The sequence below is a fragment of the Schistocerca serialis genome, chromosome 3, assembly GCF_023864345.2.
Source record: "Schistocerca serialis cubense isolate TAMUIC-IGC-003099 chromosome 3, iqSchSeri2.2, whole genome shotgun sequence".
NCBI lineage: Eukaryota > Metazoa > Arthropoda > Insecta > Orthoptera > Acrididae > Schistocerca > Schistocerca serialis.
Window position 1 is genome coordinate 465,942,659 of NC_064640.1, and position 21,383 is coordinate 465,964,041.

Consider the following 21,383-nt stretch of genomic DNA (forward strand, 5'->3'; position numbering starts at 1 on the left):
GGAGGTGTGACACCAACAGAAGAAAAATATACACGGAAGCATTCTTGAATCCAGGGGTGAATTAGCTAGACGAAACTTTGAAAGGACGCTCTCGGCGTAAAATGAATTATTAAACATGTAGAAATTAATCAGTCAGTTAAATGAAGTATAAATCTGTGACGTTTCAAACCCTATTCACATCACTTAGAAACACCATGTTTTTAAGCACTAAAATTGGTGTACAGCGGAGCCGGCACACAGAAATAAACCAGCCTGTTAGATAAAAAATAAGTGCCGGTTCTAAATTGTAGCCAAAGTTTTATGATATTCTGCGAGTGTTCTTCACAGTAATAGTGCACGACTACAACAGAGAAGGTAATAAATAATACGACACATACGTTAACACATTATAGTTGAGGTTTGTAGCGTCACATCTGCAATATGTCTTACAACTCAACCAGTTCAATAATTGAGCATGTTGGCTATTTGGGATTATGTAAAAGGTACCCACTGAGGGCAAAATATTAGCGAAGGTAGCTCAGTTCTATCGTCCAATTTGTTAATAATGTGTCATATATCTAAGTTTGTCATATGCTGGACGGTGTTGATCTTGTGTAGTTAAGTGATGTGTTTGTGACGTTATGGAATGCTATTGGAATGAAGGAAGAAGATAAGTTACCGTGCTTACACATACTTTACTACTTTCCCAAGGCACCTAAGATGCAGTAGCACTTAACGTCAAATAATCCTAAAAATATATGATTTCCTCAACCTATATGTCACTAAGGGTTTGTCTCAAAAAATTTAATTGAGGATACTGATGAGCAATATGATGAACAGGAGTTGTGTGTCAGTATAACTCTTCCTCTTGCCTACAAAATATAGTTGGTGAAACTATCTTCAGTCATCAAATTGTAACAATCTAATTTCGTACTGGCTGTCACCATGTTCCATTGCTACGTAGCCTTCCTACTGGTGGTGGTATAGTTAATGTTATAACTCCACCTGGTGAGAAGATTCAAAAAATTTAATTGAGGATACTGATGAGCAATATGATGAACAGGAGTTGTGTGTCAGTATAACTCTTCCTCTTGCCTACAAAATATAGTTGGTGAAACTATCTTCAGTCATCAAATTGTAACAATCTAATTTCGTACTGGCTGTCACCATGTTCCATTGCTACGTAGCCTTCCTACTGGTGGTGGTATAGTTAATGTTATAACTCCACCTGGTGAGAAGATTACCGTCGCTTGTCATGTCCTACAGCTCCTGCAAGCTATCCTTGCTTGGGGTTTAACAAATTCGTGTGGTCAGCGAAATTACGGGCACCTGAGAATTATTGCCGGGTATTAATAAATTCTGGCCGGAGGATTTAACCAATCGGTAAAAATTTGAAGGCAACGGACAACGTAATATATTTTTTTTAGTACTACAGAAGGCACTTATGCAGGCCTTTATCGGGAGCATAGAGCCATAATTTACTTTCATAACCAAGCATTCAACTGTGCTACTGACTTTTTCCTATTCTTTATGATGAAGGGAGGAAACAATTGATGTTTATTCAATACCGATTGCCTTTCAATAACTAACCGTGTGTCTGTTGGAATATACATCATCGCAACTGGTCTCTCTAGTTAACATTATTCACTTCGCCACATAATTACGGAATGGGCGAGGGGAGCGCGGACCTGGTTTCAATGTAATTTTATGCAGGCACACAATTATACCTAAACACATGCTTATTACAATCATTTGCTTTAGGTCACGCAGAACAAGCTCAGCAAAGACACTACAAGCGAACTCGGTCAGGACAGAAGAGTATTAACCTAAATATTAAAATTTTCGTTATAACGTGCGCTGAAGAAAGGGTAGCAAGTGGTGCACTGAACTATGACTGCCAGTTTTGGTTTAATCTTGCTTACAGAAACAACTCCACGTTACTGAGCTAGGTGGAAGAACATGTACTACCATATGGCGGGAAAATTTTGCAAATCTTTATTCCATCAACGTCCATTAAAACCACAACTTTCTTAGATACAAGAGTTAAAACCGTGTTTTTTACCTAACGCACTTCATTGTAGGCGAAGCAAATAGTTATGGGGGCACAAGAAACATTAAATACATCAGTACTATTCCTCACACGTGGCCAAGTAGCAGGAGCCAACAGAAATGCAAAAAATACGGACACACAAATTTATTCGTTCTCTGTCTCACACTCACCCACTACCATATGGTTATTCACTCGACTACTATACATTTTCAGACCGAAACTGCAGTCTACCAATGTGGCGGTTGCTACAATCGAGCACGTGATGGGAAAGCAAGTACACAAAGGAAACATGTTGTTTGTTGTGGTCTTCAGTCCTAAGACTGGTTTGATGCAACTCTCAATGCTACTCTATCCTGAGCAAGCTTCTTCATCTCCCAGTACCTACGGCAACCCACATCCTTCTGTATCTGTTTAATGTATTCACCTCTTGCTCTTCCTCTACGATTGTTACCCTCCAGGCTGCCCTCCGATACTAAACTGGTGATCCCTTGATGCCTCAGAACTTGTCCTACCAACGGCTCCCTTCTTCTAGTCAAGTTGTGCCACAAATTTCTCTTCTCCCCAATCCTATTCAGTAACTCCTCATTAGTTATATGATCTACCCATCTAATCTTCAGCATTCTTCTGTAGCAGTACATTTCGAAAGCTTCAATTCTCTTCTTGTCCAAACTAGTTATCGTCCATGTTTCACTTCCATACATAGCTACAATCCATACAAATACTTTCAGAAACGACTTCTCGACACTTAAATCTATACTCGATGTTAACAAATTTCTCTTTTTCAAAAACGCTTTCCTAGCCATTGCCAGTCTACATTTTATATCCTCTCTACTTCGACCATCATCAGTTATTTTGCTCCCCATATAGCAAAACTCCTTTACTACTTTAAGTGTCTCATTTCCTAATCTAATTCCCTCAGCATCACCCGACTTAATTCGACTAGATTCCATTATCCTCGTTTTGCTCTTGTTGATATTCATCTCATATCCTCGTTTGAAGACACCATCCATTCCGTTCAACTGCTCTTCTAAGTCCTTTGCTGTCTCTGACAGAATTACAATGTCATCGGCGAACCTAAAAGTTTTTATTTCTTCCCCATGGATTTTAATACCCACTCTGAATTTTTCTTTTGTTTCCTTCACTGCTTGCATAATATACAGATTGAATAACATCGAGGAGAGGCTACAACCCTGTCTCACTCCCTTCCCAACCACTGCTTCCCTTTCATGTCCATCGACTCTTATAACTGAGATCTGGTTCCTGTACAAATTGTAAATATCCTTTCGCTCCCTGTATTTTACCCCTGCCACCTTCAGAATTTGAAAGAGTGTATTCCAGTCAACATTGTCAAAAGCTTTCTCTAAGTCAACAAATGTTATAAACGTAGGTTTACCTTTCCTTATTCTTTTTTCTAAGATAAGTGGTAGGGTCAGTATTGCCTCACGTGTTATAATACTTCTGCGGAATCCAAACTGATCTTCCCCGAGGTCGGCTTCTACCAGTTTTTCCATTTGTCTGTAAATAATTCGCGTTATTTTTTTTGCATCCGTCACTTATTAAACTGATAGTTCGGTAATTTTCGCATCTGTCAGAACCCGCTTTCTTTGGGATTCGAATTATTATATTCTTCTTGAAGTCCGTGGGTATTTCGTCTGCCTCATACATCTAGCTGACCAGATGGTAGAGTTTTGTCAGGACTGGCTCTCCCAACGCCGTCAGTAGTTCTAATGGAATGTTGTCTACTCCCGGGACCTTGTTTCGACTCAAGTCTTTCAGTGCTCTGTCAAACTCTTCACGATTTGTGGTATCTCCCATTTCATCTTCATCTTCATCCTCTTCCATTTCTTTTATATTGTCCTCAAGTGTATCGCCCTTGTATAGACCCTATATTTACTCCTTCCACCTTCCTGCTTTCCCTTCTTTGCTTAGAACTGGGTTCCCAACTGAGCAATTGATATTCATACAAGTGGTTCTCTTTTCTCCAAAGGTCTCTTTATTTTCCTGTAGGCAGTATCTATCTTACCCGTAGTGAGATAAGCCTCTGCATCCTTACATTTGTCCTCTAGCAGGGATTGCTTAACCATTTTGCACTTCCTGTCGATCTCATTTTTGAGACGTTTGTATTCCTTTCTGCCTGCTCCATTTACTCCATTTTTATATTTTCTCCTTTCATCAATGAAATTCAATATTCCTTCAGTTACCCAAGGATTTCTACTAGCCCTCGTCTTTTTACCTCCTTGATCCTCTGCTGCCTTCACTACATCATCTCTCAAAGCAACCCATTCTTCTTCTACTGTATTTCTTTCCCCCATTCCTATCTATTGTTCCCTTATGATGTCCCTGAATCTCTGTACAACCTCTGGTTTAGTCAGTTTATCCAGGTCCCATCTCCTTAAATTCACACCTTTTTGCTGTTTCTTCAGTTTTTATCTACGGCTCATAACCTATAGATTGTGGTCAGAGTCGACATCCGCCGCTGGAAATGACTTACAATTTAAAACCTGGTTCCTATATCTCTGTCTTACCATTATATAATCCATCTGAAACCTGTTAGTATCTCCATGCTTCTTTCATGTATACAACCTTCAGCTATGATTAAGTTATGCTCTGTGCAAAATTCTACCAGGCGGCTTCCTCTATCATTCCTTACTCCCATTCCATATTCACCTACTATGTTTCCTTCTCTCCCTTTTCCTACTACTGAATTCCAGTCACCCATGACTATTAAATTTTCGTCTCCCTTCACAATCTGAATAATTTCTTTTATTTCATCATACATTTCTTCAATTTCTTCGTCATCTGCAGAGCTAGTTGGCATATAAACTTGTACTACAGTAGTAGGCGTGGGCTGCGTGTGTATCTTGGCCACAATAAGGCGTTCACTATGCTGTTTGTAGTAGCTTACCCGCACTCCAATTTTTTTATTAATTGTTAAACCGACTCCAGCATTACCCCTATCTGATTTTGTATTTATAATCCGGTATTCGCCTGACTAAAGGTCCTGTTCCTCCTGCCACCGAAGATCACTAATTCCTACTATATCTAACTTTAGCCTATTCATTTCCCTTTTTAAATTTTCTAACCTACCTGCTCGATTACGGGATCTGACATTCCTCGCTCCGATCCGTAGAACGCCAGTTTTCTTTCTCCTGATAACGACATCCTCCTGAGTAGTCCCCGGCCGGAGATCCGAATTTGGGACTATTTTACCTCCAGAAAATTTTGCCCAAGAGGACGCCATCATCATTTAACCATACAGTAAAGCTGCATGCCCTCGGGAAAAATTACGGCTGTAGTTTCCCCTTCGCAGTACCAGTACAGCAAGGCCGTTTTGGTTAGTGTTACAAGGCCAGATCAGTCAATCATCCAGACTGTTGCCCCTGCAACTATTTAAAAGGCTGCTGCCCCTCTTCAGGAACCACACGTTTGTGGGGCCTCTCAACAGATACCCCTTCGTTGTGGTTGCACCAGCGGTACGGCTATCTGTATCGCTGAGGCACGCAAGCCTCCCCACCAACGGCTAGGTCCATGGTTCCTGGGGGGCAAAGAAAACATATGACAAATAAATGAAAATCCCCTTAAATATTTCTGTAAAACAAAGATCACATTAAAATACATTATAAGAGTGAACGTCTGTTAAGCACAGAGCAATAATACGACCGTGAGCTTAAGGCCCATGGTGCGTGGCCTAACCAATTCACAAACGCAAAGTTCTAGTGAAATTTGACTAAATTATGAAAACAAACTCCCTTATGGAAGTTTCGTGGTATATCACACCTGATTTCAACATCTGGACCATATTAACAAGCAGGTTTGAGACACTCTAATACCTTTGTTAACATTACCAAAATCGAGAACTGCGTTTCCACGTCTGTGCAGCACCGCTACCCAGGAGCAAGTGGACTTTCAGACACCTCGCCTAAACATTGTTCCTTCAAAAGGTGGTGGAGGGGATGGCTCGCCAACCTAACACAGCCAATACTCGTTCATTCGTGACCTCTCTGACCTGATTTGTACACTATCTTTGTCAAACTTGTTCGTGTTTTGGGGGTTGGTACTATCCTAACACATAACCACTCTACTCATGCAATGCTACGGCCTCTTACGAACGCTTTCTGCTACTTTACATAATATCTCATTCATACAGTCCAAGGTCGCATAAGGGAAAGGATTTAAGCAAACGTGGCACACAGGAAATAAAAAATCAATGAATAAATAAATAAACACCGCTTGGTCCATTCTCTGCTGCTATTTACCCACGGATTTACTTCTGCAGAGTAAAAACATTCTTGCTATAATTCCCCTGTACCGGAATTTATTGAGAAAAATCTGGAACGGGACAACAAGTTCCGTTCCAACATCGTCATAATATTTAGCAACCTAGATGACGAACGCATGTTGACTCACATCAATCTTAGAACAAATTTCTAATCTTAAAAAAGGTCAGCACAAAAGACTCGCAGGAAACGTTACAACATTTTTATAAGAGCATTGTTTTTCGCAATATGTACAAATGTCAAGGCAGACTACTGAAAGTTATTAGAAACATCGCAAGAAAATTTAATTTTCCCATTGAGATATATTAATATATTTATCCGAAGAAACACATACCTTAGTTGAAAAATTACATAGAAGATTATTGATTGCTCCTTCGATAAACCGGTACTGCGTTTTTCATGTAAAAACCTTTCCGAAAGAGTTGTATGGGCCAGATTTTATAAGTAAAACGTCTACAGTTTCCATTACTGCTAGAGGGACAATGCATTCATACTTAAACACTTCCTGTTTCATTTTAGCATCCTCATTTCTATATATGTACCACGTCTCAGCAGGAGGACACAAGCAGTGACCTAGTAACCGTCAGTAGATATTGTGTGAAAATCCAAAGCTCACACTACTCCAATCATATTGTGCAAATCATCGCAGTTGTCACGTCATTCTCACTGTACTGAATTTGTCGTAGTTACAACACGCATTTTTTGTGTTGTACCCAAACACACGTCTTTAAAATCAATAATATATTTACTGTACAAATGTATTACCTTTGTTTACATTCTTGTTAAACAGTTCTTCTTATTTCATTATACGTCAGGAAGGAAATCCAAATGTTTCTTTGTTACGCCAAATAAAACAACGAAAACTGTGGTTATTTACAAAACACTTTGCAACCGTCTCAGAAACAAGATCAGAGATCAAATCGGCCGTTCGCTACAGAGCACGTAAAACCACATACAACCTTGTAGAGCAGATAGTTACCAAAATAATATTGGCCACAGTAGCCAATGAAATTCGTGAAAAGGCAAACTGTAAATGTGTAAGACAAAGATGATAAAAACAATTATAAATCGTTTACTCTAATATAATATATAAACGACACACATACAGATAAGAAAAAGTAAGGAAATTTTTTGTTATTTCAAAAGTAATTGCCATAGATGTTAATATATTTATCCCAAAGTGAGACAAAATGTTCAGTGCCTTCATGGACAAATGATTGCGGTTGCCTACGGATGCATGACTGTACCAAAGTGTGCACCTCTTCGTCCGAAGCATATCGACGGCCACGACTGTCATTTTTCACGCTCCAAAAAAATGTAAATTGCGTGAGGGGAAATGGGGACTGTGTGGAGGATGTGCAAGAGCTTCCCAACCAAACATATGCAGCGTACGTGATACAGCCATGGCAACGTGAAGCCGTGCTCACAGTTTTCTTACATGCCTTTTCTTTTACTGCACCTTATATATCTAAATTATCACGAGCGTCCATAAATTTCAACGAAATTAAGAATAAAGCTTTTTATGTCATTAACTGCTCTGAGGTCACTTAAAATATTCGAAAGTCATATGGATACTTTATAACACTAGCCTGCCGCTACTCGAGCTAATGTTACCCTCTGAGAGGATTTTGAAATATTGACCGCGGGTGAGTCTAACAGATAAAGGTATTGGACTGTAATTTTGAATATATTGCAGTTAACAGAAAAAGAAAACAGGCTCTAAGTCTGGGGTTTAGTGAAAGCATTACAATACATATTTGAATAAAAAACGCATGGTGGCCAGCCTAATTAGGATCATTAATTTGGAAATGTAGGTTTAAGAAAACTGACTGTCACTTATTGAAGCTACTTTTATTAATATTCCGTTTGAATAGCACACAGGATACAAAAGTACACAGGGCACTCTGAGCTGCGAGCAGCAGTAGTTACCAATAATGCACATACTAGTAATCATAGAAAGCAAACTCGTACCAAACTCACACTATAAGAGCAACACTCAAATGTTGTTACATGGATCAGTACTGAAATGTTCGTGCCAGAAGTGGATAACTAAAATTGGCCAGGAGGGACTTCTGACTTAACTGACATATAAATACCACAATTGAAATAAATAATACCACAATCACACTGTTTATACTCCCATTTATAGAAATATATAAGATTTCCTTAGCAGTAATAATAGTCCATTAATCTTTTGAATATGTGAAGAATATGATGGGCTCTATAAACTAGTATGGTGTGACTATTCAAGCTCTAAGATTACTTCAGCAGCAAAGACTTAATTAAACAAAGTTAACTCTCAACTGAACTTGGAATAGTTTATATTTTTACTCTTTGACTTTTCAAGTCAAATTATTCAACAATAAGCTCAATTGACTTAAAAAAATCGTTCATGACAGTATTCAACCCTAATTATGTTTCAAATAAATTTAACTGATGTACTGTTTTCATTATCTGTGAAGTAGGCAATTTAGACAGAACATTTACACAGTCTGGCACTGAATTATTGCAAAACTCTACTTTGCAATAAATTGAGAGCTCCTTAGCAAAATTGTAACTAACTTAAACTTTTGCTAATTCTTGCACATTTGACAAACATGAATAAATCACTAGTTCATTTGAAACATGATACTCGGTTTTATAAACACTTAGGAGAGCGCCCTGCATAGGTTCATGATGAGAATGGAAGATATGGTTGTAAACACAGGCTTATAGCACTTGGATTATTATTAAAATCACTCACACAAATTAACTGGTCCATGCTCTGATAATATCTGTATGTATGAAGTTGGTGGAGCTGTGGCGTAGTGGTAGTGGCAAACGACATGGCCTCTAACTGTACTCACGGCACTTGATGTGTGAATGCTCTATAAGATTTCTTCTTAGCGACGGATTTTTAACGTATAAGAGCCATTCCTTATTGATGAGAGTACCATGCAACAGCGAAATCCATAACCGAGGCGAAGTTCCTTGCAAAGCGGATTCCAATTGCCTCCCTAGCCATTGACTGCGTACCGTTCACACCAAGGAGCTGCCCAGGTCGACCTCCAAAACCGTCTTGTACATCGCGCCAAGCCACTTCCGTTGCGGAGGGGCTTCCCTACGTCTTTTATATTTTACAATAGAAATGCCTAAGCTTAAACCACTTTCCAGTAACATTTTTTTCTTTTGAATATACACATATTATAAAATGTCATTATTTTAAATATCATTTACCTTTTCCATACATAGCTGACAGCTTTTGAATAGCCTGTCACGAATCAATGACATTAACTAACAAAGAATAAACACTTAATAATTACAGATACAAAGTTACGTAATGTAAATCTACTTCTAATCGATATAAGTGTTACAGCTTTTAGTTCAGCGTTTCAAGGAAGATTTAATACTTAGACCTTCTTCTCATTTGTTAATATGATGCTATATAAAGTCACTGTTTTACACAGTGGGTACTACATGACTTACGTCTCTTATGACTTCCAACATGACAACGTAGGAGTACATTTGAAATACGTGTAGAAACTTTCGGGAGATTATGCTCACATTAACATGAGTGATAAGTATAAAATTACGACAAGAAATGTTGCTTTAGAAGCTAGATATAAAAACGTGCCGAAGAAACAGTACAGCAGATTTTACTTTGTTCGAACAATACAATGACCACTAAACCACTAGACATGTTCAGCAGTAATGGTCAATGACAAAAAAATATTACAAAGTCCTCCACCTGTTAAAATGGATCCAAGGATCTTCGGACATGACAATATCACATAATTTAAAAATTTGGTTTTTACGATGCTTTCCTGAAGTTGTCCTCATTGTCACTCGCTGTCGCATTGTCACTCTCAGTGACCCCATATAGAGAAATTGGCTAAAGACGCCAAAATACTAAACATGACTGTTAACGATTGTACTCAGTACATCTAGCAGACAGCTAGAGCGCAGAGTGCGATTATGGAGAGAACAGTAGCAGTTTTCTCCACAGTGGATATTGAAAGTAAAGAATTCAACCACATATCAATAGACGCTATGCCATCTTCCGTAAATGTTTGTGTCAGTATGTTTTTTTTCAGATTCTTAATATGATGCCCACTGTTCTTTTTTACATAGAGTTATAGGTGATTTATTTGGCATTAAATGACTTTCCACTTAACTAACACGATTGATTTCACTAGGTAAGTATAAAATTGGAGAAATATCGGGTAAAGCCAAATTACTTTTTACAAATGTAGCTCTATCAACGTGTGATATTATAACAGTGCTATAACACTGCTATAAATGGCTGAAGAGAATTGTTTTGTTTTGTTTCCAGCACTCCAAGGTGCAGAAGAGCTCCCTATCATTGACGATACTGCTCCATATTTTGATGACTTCCCGGGTGGCGAGTCCACAGATGCAGTTCCCTTGTGAGTATCCTCATGGTAGCACTCATCGGTGGCACAGTTCTGATTAGGTACCAGCAAACCGTGTATTCAAAGTGCCGTCATATGTTCTATAACAGTATGTAGCCATGGACACAGGCGAGGTACTGGGCTGTTCTATTGAGTCCCTAGATGGTACTATAAACTTTCAGCAGCACATGTTAACGAAAACACATTTGTCTGTTTTAGCGATTTGGTAGAATCCGTGCAACTAGTAGGAACTAAACGAGTTTGTCCAACAATTAAGGACAATATTCAATGTCATATAACTCCTCAACCATGTGCAACAATTATAAAATGAATTAGGTACACGTCTGTAGTATCGTATCACACAACATTTTGCCCTGCACAAAAAATCGCAGTGTCGATCTACATATATATGGTGTCCTAAAAACGTTGCGACAAATTTCGAATGGTTGTAGAGAGTGTCTTGAGGGACAAGTTGATGATGGGCACTCGTGTCAGGAAAGACATTCAACGACGCTGCAGAGCGTCGAAGTTAAAGGTGCCGGTGCCTGCAACTAGACCATACTTCGCCAGCAAATGTGACTTTGTACGCTGACGGACCGTAGTCGGAGTGTCTCGCAATTTGGTTTGCAATTCAGTTATCGCGGCTCATTGTCACTATGACCTGTGGAGATGATGGATCTAGCTACTGCGAAGACAGGACTTATTTCCTGTGAATGCGATTGTCTTCTGCCTTGGTAGACGACAGTTTCTGACACTGATTTTCATCTGAACTTTATTTCTCCACTGTATACCGAAAAACGTTTGAGGTTTTAGAGGGTTCTAGGAGAAAAATTAACTACGGATGGAAACCCGTGTCCAAAACCGTTATCTACGAGAGCAACACAGCATTCCATCAGTTGGAGATAAGACCTTTCCACGCAGCAGCTGGCTATGCCTTGTACAATTTTCATCGTGACAGTCAAAGGACATTGCGAGATGTTCCGCCAACAGTCCGTCAGCGTACATGGCGTCTGCTGCCAAACGGGAGGCCCAGCAGCAGGTTCCGGTGCATGTAACTTCGATGCCCTGTAGCACCGTTGGACGACGTTTACGGACACGGGTTCCTGTTCTCGATTTGTTCCTCGAGGCAGCCTCTACTACCCTTCGAAGTCTGTCGCAATATTTCTGGGACATCATTACTCTGCAAATCCCTGTGAAGTGCGTGGCAGATGGTACGTCCCATTGTATCAGTAATTAAGACATCCTCTCATTCTATTCACGTATGGGAAGAATGATTACTTAAACGTTTCTTTACGTTGGGTAATTGGTCTATTCTTGTCTAATTACTTAAAGTTCGTTCTAGAATTTTATGACTAGCTTTCCGCAGTTCTCAACAGGAAATAAATGAATTGGTGCTCTTCACAGTTATCTAGAATACATTAGCATAAATGCATTAAGTCATATTCATGATAAACGTAATGATGTGGAATGTGTAAAGTGAGCATGTAGTAAAGAACGTATTTGATTACATGCTGGTCTTTACAGGTATTTTAAGCATAAATTACTAATTATTGACATTTTCTGTCTGTGAAACACCATATTTCTATTGATGTACCAAAAAAGAGTTTTATAGCTCTATATCTCCCCCCTTCCAGCGCCCAAGTCACAGACTGTGCAGATTGTGCAGATCAGTATTGTTCTTCTAGTGTTGTAGTTATCAATGTGTCTGTCACTCTCAAATTTATGTGGACTGTTGATAAGTTACATAATTAATGAAAGTAGAATGAGCTTGTGGTTAATATTAGCAGCTGCTTATAGGGATGCCAGCAAAAAGAGAACGTCACCTTCAACAGAATTGTAGAGTATGCTATAAGGAAGGTCACTGCAAGATGTTTATTGACGTTTGTGGTGCCACTCTTCGCAAAGAGAGGCCTAACAGCGCCATATTTCAACACATCTTGGAAAACGTCTTGAATTAATTACGCATTCCATAGTAACATAATACGTGTTACTGGCCCACGAATTCGTATTGTTTTGTAGGTGAACTTAATCACCCAACAGGAGACTTTACTTTTCAGAAACATGTTGTAGTGCAGTCTCAAACACTGCGTTGACGAACAAAAGCGGTATTCGATTAAGAATTAAATCGAAAACTGCGTGTAAGGATCTGTAACTGTTGCAGCATATTTTAGAAGAAATAAAAATTTGTGCCAGACTAGGCCTCGAGCAGGGATTGAAGAAACCAGGACACCAGGACAAATGGAGATTTCGGCCGCTCTTGCAGGCGTTAGCCGAAGCAGCTAAGACAAATGCTGGTGACAAGCGGGGAATACGGGTTGGAGTCCCGGTCTGGCATAAATTTCCATTTCTTCTGGAGTATTCTACAATTGACGCGGAATGACACTTATAATTTGAGACCTGACTCTTTTAGGATCATAATAATATTCCAGATTACAGAGGAGAGAGTAGGATCACTTGTAATTTCACTAAATACCTTCTGTATCGTTTCTTTAACCAGCTTTCTCTTCTGAACTGTTTTCACGAGTAGCTCAAAAGTTATGATTAAAAATTTCTACCACACAAGATCTGTCTTTTCAGGAAAATGATGTCATGTTCCATGGGTTTCTTCCATGTCTCTTTTAACAATATTCCATACAGATTTGATTTAATTGTCTCGTCAGTCAACATCAGACAGCAGGCACATGCTCCAGGGTTTTACTACAACTTTTCTTAAAATGTTACAGTACTGTTTATAACATCCATCTCTTTTAGGAACACTATCAGTTCTTCCTATTTTTTCATTCGGAACATACTATGATACCTGTAGTACACTGAGGTCTCTTTAATGACTTCCCGATATTGCATTTAATTATCTTTCCACGAAAACTACATTCAGAGTCGGATACAGATTTATTAAGAAATATTTTATATTTAAATCTAGCATTAGGTTCATTGCAGACATCACTCCAGGTAATATTTTTATGTTTTCTTTAGAATATTTACTCGTTTTTTCATATATCATCCTGTTTCTTAATTGTAGATGGAGTATGTTATGTAATGTGATTCAGTGCACATCGTGATCTCATAATCCACTTACCACTTAAATTCCACCTGTTGTATGAATACATTATCTGTAACGGTACTATTATCTTCTACAAGTCGAGCAGGGAAGTTTATGACTAATTTACAAGTAGCTGTAAGTACCACTAGATCACTTTTCATGTCAGATTCCCTCGAGAAATCGACTTTAAAGTCACAACAAATTAATAATACCATCATTCTGTGTGACAAATATCACAATGAGCCATCAAAAACTTTTATCGGTGATTCACAGTTACGCAGACAAACACAAATATATCATTTCCCAACATTAACTCACAATAACATATTTCTGTACACTGATCTATATGTAATTCATTTATTTCTATATCCTTTTATTTATATTCCTGCTTTATGAATGTGACAGCTCTTCCTCTACCGATACTGTATCTACATAAGTGCGCAGCTAATTCATAACTACTTACATATAAATTCTCTGTCCTTCTCATTCTATAGTTTAGAGACGAATGACAACAATTTCTTTCCAAGTAATAGGACCATCCATATATCGTAAAAAATAGTTTTCTCTGTTATTCACCCCCATGTATTCTGATGATACAGACTGATTTTACCTTTCACTCTATTTTTATAATATTAACTGACAGTTTCTATCGATTTAATTTAGGTTATTACTGTCTGTATTAACGCTGATGTTGACCTAAGCCTGGTGTCTCACATCTTCCCACAGCAACTACTGGAACAGCACTAATATGATACTCGACATCCGTCTAAAGGAGCATCCTCAGCACCATGTTTCGTCACGTGAGAGTAGAGAAAACACGGAACTCATCGTGGTACCGCAAAACTTCCACAAAAGCCGTATTTCTGTCCACAGCAGCTGCTTCGATTTTTTCTCGGTCACCTCTACTATGAATTTTCCGCTTTTTACCAGGTTATTTCCTTACGCAATGGTGTAAGCTTTCTGTTACCTGGATGTGGTGTAATAGATGTAATGAAATACGAATTTATATTACTATTTTCATATGTATCCTGTGTGTAAAGTCAGACTTAATATTAGGAATGTAAGCGTAAGAAGAAAAAGTATTTTTCACACAGTTTTAACTTATCTGCGACGCCAATAACACTTACACTCACGTAACTACACTCCAATAATACTTATAACAACAACTAACGCTTAAAACTAGTTCCTAATATCTTATTTATTTAATTACTTACAAAAGTGGAATTCATTACGAACTCGCGGGCCCAATATTGCCCCTGCTTTGGCGACTTTCTTATGGTAATTTATTCAGACCGGGAAGTGGTAACTGGAATGTAGATCATCGTCCACTTTCCACTAAGTAGTGACTGCCATGGTTGGAAAGCAGTTAGTGGTTGTAACGAAGCATTCACTAATGGTGTTGTTCCCTGGGACAAACAAGTGATCGTAGGAGATTGAAACTTCGAGGAAACATTTATCAGGACACGCAGAAGAGAAATAATGAGTAAGCTATTGAGAACAACATATTTTAATATTCACATTAGATGGTAACATTTGTCAATTGCTTACCATGAAAACGTTACAGGTTGCAAACAGTGCTCAGTGTTATGACAATCTGCGTCAACGACAGTCTGGAACCGCACTACAGATACCATTTCATAATTTTTCGCAGCACTTTTCTAACGGTGGAACATATAATGTACAACTCTCAGAACACCGCTAGTGCAATGCTTGTATATCGCACATTGTGCACTGCATTCTCAGTCATGGCAACAGGAACTCTTTCGACAGTTTGTTGCGCAAATGGCCATCGACCTCTCCCAAGAACAATTCTGAAAACGCCAAATAGTTCGAACTTCCGAATCATGTTCTTCAACCCCTGAGCGGAGAGATGACCCCTCAGTATTGCTTCAGCACTTCGACACTTGTGAAGAGCAGCAGCACTGTTACTGTTGTTCTGATAAAACAGCCGTACGAGCAAAGCCCTGGTCACCTTGTCCAGGCTCATATTGACTGTCCGCAACTGTAACGCACACTGATGCTTGTGTTTCAAATTTATACTGCCGCATCGGTAAAGACGCCAAACGGCAGGACGAGACACTAACACTACTAACAACGCAAATGCTGCTGAGCACATTCTGAACATCATTCCTATCAAGTTTGGTAACCACACAGTAAATGATTTTCGGTTCACTCTGACCCAAGTAGTGGAAGTTTAATGATAACCCTATCCCCCTGAATTCTATAAATAAGATGCGTACTCACTGTCACATTGATAGCAAATATTAATATATTTATGTGCTTATGATTCAGATATGTATCCACGTCAGATGAAACCACTGCAAGAAACACACTGGAACCGAAGTTCAGTGAACCTGTCGATGGGTCAGATGTTTTGCAGAAGAGTGACTGTTCCCTGCCATCACCATGATGAAGTCAACTGGTTCCGCATCTGAAGAGGTTGAGTTTTTTCGGGTTACTACTCAGAAACCTTCGAAGATTACCTCTCCGTCTGTTGAAACTGATGGTACAACGTATTTGCATGTACAGACACACATAGTAATTTGATCAATTTTCCTAGGAACTGCTTTTGTGTATGATGCGGCCGTATCAATAACGTACTTGATTTTTTATTTAAAGGATTGGTGTTATGGTGCAGATATTGAGAATGATTAATAAATCCGAGCAGTCTCTCATCTTTTGCATACAATATATGGTGCTGAGCACATATAAACACACACCACATTCTACTTTGGATTTATTGACAGAGTGTACACAGTTGGGAAAATGAGATTGGCCGTTATCAACAGGAATAAATATTAATCCATTAAAAATACTGATGATTAATTCCAGCTGACGATTCTGCAGTCGGTTTGGTTACTCTAGAACTTCATAACAATTGTAGCAAGCCACTGTTACTAAGGTTTCATTCATTTGCTCTGTTTTTTAAACACAAATACAGTCATAATGTACGTATTTTTTAAATAAAAACTGAATGGAGAAAGAGAGAGAAAATGTGTTTTACTTTGTACCTTATTAATCTCAGTTTGCTCAAAAAGTATGATATGTTCCTCGGTTTTTTACTTGATAATACCACATTCCCTTTGTAAATCACGTTTTCGTTTTGCATATTTTATTTTGTTGAAAGTTTTCTTGATGTCTTGAGCTCCCATTCTGTTTATTTCATGTACGATTGTACAGTTTCGGCCTTCGGCCATTTTACATACATGACATAATTTACTACTAAAAAATTCACCTATAAAATACTTGATAATGGTCTCAGGCCGAAATTCTATAATCGTACATAAAATAAAAAGAGTGGCTACTGAAAGCATCAAGAAAACTTCAAAACATTTCATCGCAGCTGCGGATCGTTTCGCAATGAAAGTAATTTTATTTTCATTGCACTGCACACATGCATGAATGTAAAATATTTCAGAACATGTAAAACATTAACAAAAAAATTAAACAGTAAACTGTGAAATGGAAATTTTACTTAAATAATTGTTGATAATCAAAAACACCGCGAAAATTTTCTCCTTTATACAAACCTTAATAATGAGCAAGAAAACGTAGGATTTCAGCCTTTGTCGATCAGTGTGAACAGTTCACTCATGCACCTGCACTGATTTATTATCAGTTATCTTCAAACCTAAGTTAGTGCTGATCAACGACAGGAAAATTGTGCTAGTCTTACTATAGCAGAAAACGATAGTTAGGCAAACACAATTTACAGGGATAATAGTGGCAGAATACAGGAGCAAATGACAAAATTATTGCTGGTGTTACCTCTAGAACATTCTGTAGTGTTCTGATAATAAAACGTGGTACTCAGACATCTGTGTGACAGTGAATGAATTCATTAATGTTCTTTGGAATTATCTTCTCTCAAAACATGGTGAAAACCCTGTGTATAATACAAGGACCAAAAGCAGCCTCTGTAATGGCTTCTAAGGTATGGCATTAGCACTGAAATAAGTCAGATACGGCTGTATACATTATTTGCATACTGTGAGGCTATAGTTTTATTTAATCATTTGTCACGGTCGTCGGCGATCGTATAGGGCTCAGGAGTTTATTTGTGCACCTTCAGTTTTGAGTCTACAGTCAGTAATTGAATTGAGCTTAATGGCAAACAGCGTTGGCAGCAGTCATTTTTCAGCACTAACACACCCCACTGGCGACTGTCCCACAGCTTCAGCCATTTAAACAAGTTGGGTAGATGTATCGACCGACTGTTGCACATGTCTGTCACAGTCTATCAGTGGTGTGTTGCTACTTTCAACAGTGGGCTCTGAAATATTCCCATACCTGTAGACCATATTCTGGACATCTGCGTTGTACAGACGCACCTTTAGATCGATGAGTTGTGCGAGTGATAGCGGCGGTGGCCAACCCAACGTTTTCCAGGTGCGACATCTGGGCACATGTCGCACCAGCTGTGTCACCAGGGATCATTAGGGACCGTCTACTAGCAGCGGGACAAAGAACATACATGAATCTGGCTAGCCTACAACAGACGCCACAACACCACCGATCGTGGGTACTCTGGTGTCGTCAGAGTGTTGACGGGAGAAGGATCTGTACGTATGCGTGCAGTGGACGTTCGCGTGTAAGGAGCAGATCTGTTGAGCTGCCTTATCCAGAGTGAATTCGCCGATGACACATGGGTCCCAGCCCTGGATTCATGGTGTGAGGGGCAGGGGAGGATCAATTGTAGTTCATATTCACATTTTTTGTTTCTGTAGGATAAAGTAACCAGTACCCGCTATACTACTCGCGTTTTTATCCCCGTGCTAGTACCATTTTTAGACAGGAAAGTAATGTGCTTTTTCAGTAGGATAATGTATATCTAAATACGGCTGTTGAGACTTACATGCACTTCGTCGTGTACGACAACTACTATGGTCATCCAGACCAGCAGATAACTCTCCAATTGAACATAAGTGGACATGATTAAGCGGGAACTTACTCGTTCTCCAGGGACTGCAAGAACCACTGCCGAAATAAGACAAAAGGCGCTATATGTTTGTGGACAATTTATCGCTGGATACTATTCTGAATCTTTATGATCTTTAGCATGTGAGAATAGACGCTTGCATTTTTGCTAGAGGGGGTTACGCTGAGGCTGTTTTAGCACGCTTTACTATGTTATGTGAGTTTCATTTCGTCGTAATTTGCTATTATATATTCCAACAATAATGAACTACCTGACACTTCACTTGAAATAGAAAATGACTTAGTCCATGAGACAGTTGCATATTTTCCTCTATTGTATAAGAGTGTTTCAGGGTGAATCAAAGAATTTTCTGTTAGGAAATTCCTTCTACACCACTGTAGAATATCTTTACGAATACTCTTTAAATTAATGTGTTAGGTTAAGAAACAGCCGCCAATTTTCGAAGCGGGTATTATAAATAATGGTGAAAGAGAAAAAGTTTCCTATTTGTTAGCAAATGGCTCTGAGCACTATGGGACTTAACTTCTAAGGTCATCAGTCCCCCATAACTTAGAACTACTTAAACCTAACTAACCTAAGGACATCACACACATCCATGCCCGAGGCAGGATTCGATCCTGCGACCGTAGCGGTCGCGCGGTTCCAGACTGTGGCGCCTAGAATCGCTCGGCCACTCTGGCCGACTATTTGTTACCACTTGCTCAAACACAGCTTGTGGGCCCCAAAGATTGACTTCTTGCCTTCGTAGCATTCGACCAGCCCGCTGAAGGAGCTGCCTCTATCACCATAGTGAATTAATTTTGTTTGATTATCGAAGTTCCTCAGGCATTCGTGATAAAATGTTTCATTTCTGTTACTCCAATACAGACACTGTCTCACTCACTGTATGTGCAAGAGTAGTACCGAACCAACATTAAATGATAAGTTAACCACGACTTAATTTGTTAAAAAAGACTTTAAGTCACGCATAAGGCTTCATTTCTCATACTGTATGCAACTATATTACTCCGTTACTCTCACTGTCAGAGATATCTCTTGGGGAATGTAATTTCACACCCATTTAACACGTATGACAGTACTGAGAGGACTACAGAGCATAGAACAGGGAATCAAGGAGGAACCAGTTAATCAATTGAACATTTATTACATAAGAACAACCTCTCGAAATCCGATATATTCAATTCGTCACGAACAACCACGACTTCAATAAGTAAGTATGTAATTAATTACATGATCAGCAAGGACTGTGGAATTTGGTGGTTTGGACGTTAATGAAAGAAATCGTGCCAGATGTGTTTATCGTGCATATTGGGATAAGTAGTACTGAATGTAGTTATTATGACGTAGTTAAAGAAGGATGCTACGAAAAGTCAAGGGAAGGACAGAGTCACTCAGCGAAGAAAAGCCCTTTCATTCCAATAAATTCGACGCACTGAGAATTATAAGTATGCAACAGTGTTTGTTAGACTTAATGAGTTGCACGGCCTCTAATAGAAAGGATCTTTTACTGTAAAGCCCAAGTACGAAAGCACATGGTGGACAGTGCCACACACAGGATGGGCTCGAACTACAGGGCATATCGTATACAAACTGGAAACCAACAGGACCGTTCTTGAATATAAAGACGAAAGATTGCCGAAAGTGATTACATGAAAGAATAGTAAGTGGACTTTGGGACTGCAAGGGGATAGTACAGTAAACCATTACACATAATGCACAAAAAATCTGCTACAATGAAAAAAATTCATTCACGTTGCATGCCGTGACAAATTAATACTCAGTGAACACACTAGCATTGAAAAGTCATATCCAAACATGAAATACTAAGCTTTGCAACAACTAACATAGCGCATGGTTAGTAATGGACTAAGGAAAAGACATATCTGCAAGATTTCACCTAATACACGAAATTAATTTTTTTGAATGCATGTGCGTTACGCCATAAGCATTAATTATTAGTTACTTCATGAAAACGCTGTTCAGTCACATCTGTTGACAAGTAAACACACACAAACCAACCTGAATTAGGAAGGTCGTATGCCAGAGGAAGAAGCATACTCACGCTAAGATGATGGGCACAAGAATAACTAAAAAAACGAGCCTCACGGTGTCCGTTGAGGATGGAAACTTGTTTGTTTGTATGGGGGAGGACGATGTCATTCTGGTAGCCGATAGAATCGACACAGAAAAGCGTGAAGATTATGTTTGTAGCACACTGTGTTAGAGGACGTCTATGGAACAGAAACGTTTAGATTAGTATTGCTACTCTCCAAACTGCTTTTACATATTTCGCTACATTTGAGAAGCACTCACTTGTCCATCCATATTGTACAAACCGACATCCCGTGTATGGTAGGGGACAAGGAACTGGTTAATTGATCTCAAATGAGATGAAAACAGAACGGCTTTCTTCTGCCCCTTTCTCAAGTATCTGAACAACCTCAGAAGCACAAAAAACTTTCGACATTAGTAGTTCATGAAGTATAAAGTTATGAAAGGAGGCAAAAGTAATACCACTTTCATCCCACTTCTGCTTGGGAAAATTTTACACCGTAACAGTTTCTTCTTAAGTTTGCCGTATAGAATTAGGAACAAGGAAATTTCTCTTCTGACGAAAAAAAGAAAGAACACCACTGATATATTTCCAGTATCTTGAAAAGATTAAATAAAGAAAACTAATCTTCACCCAGTTGGTCTACATGTTTAT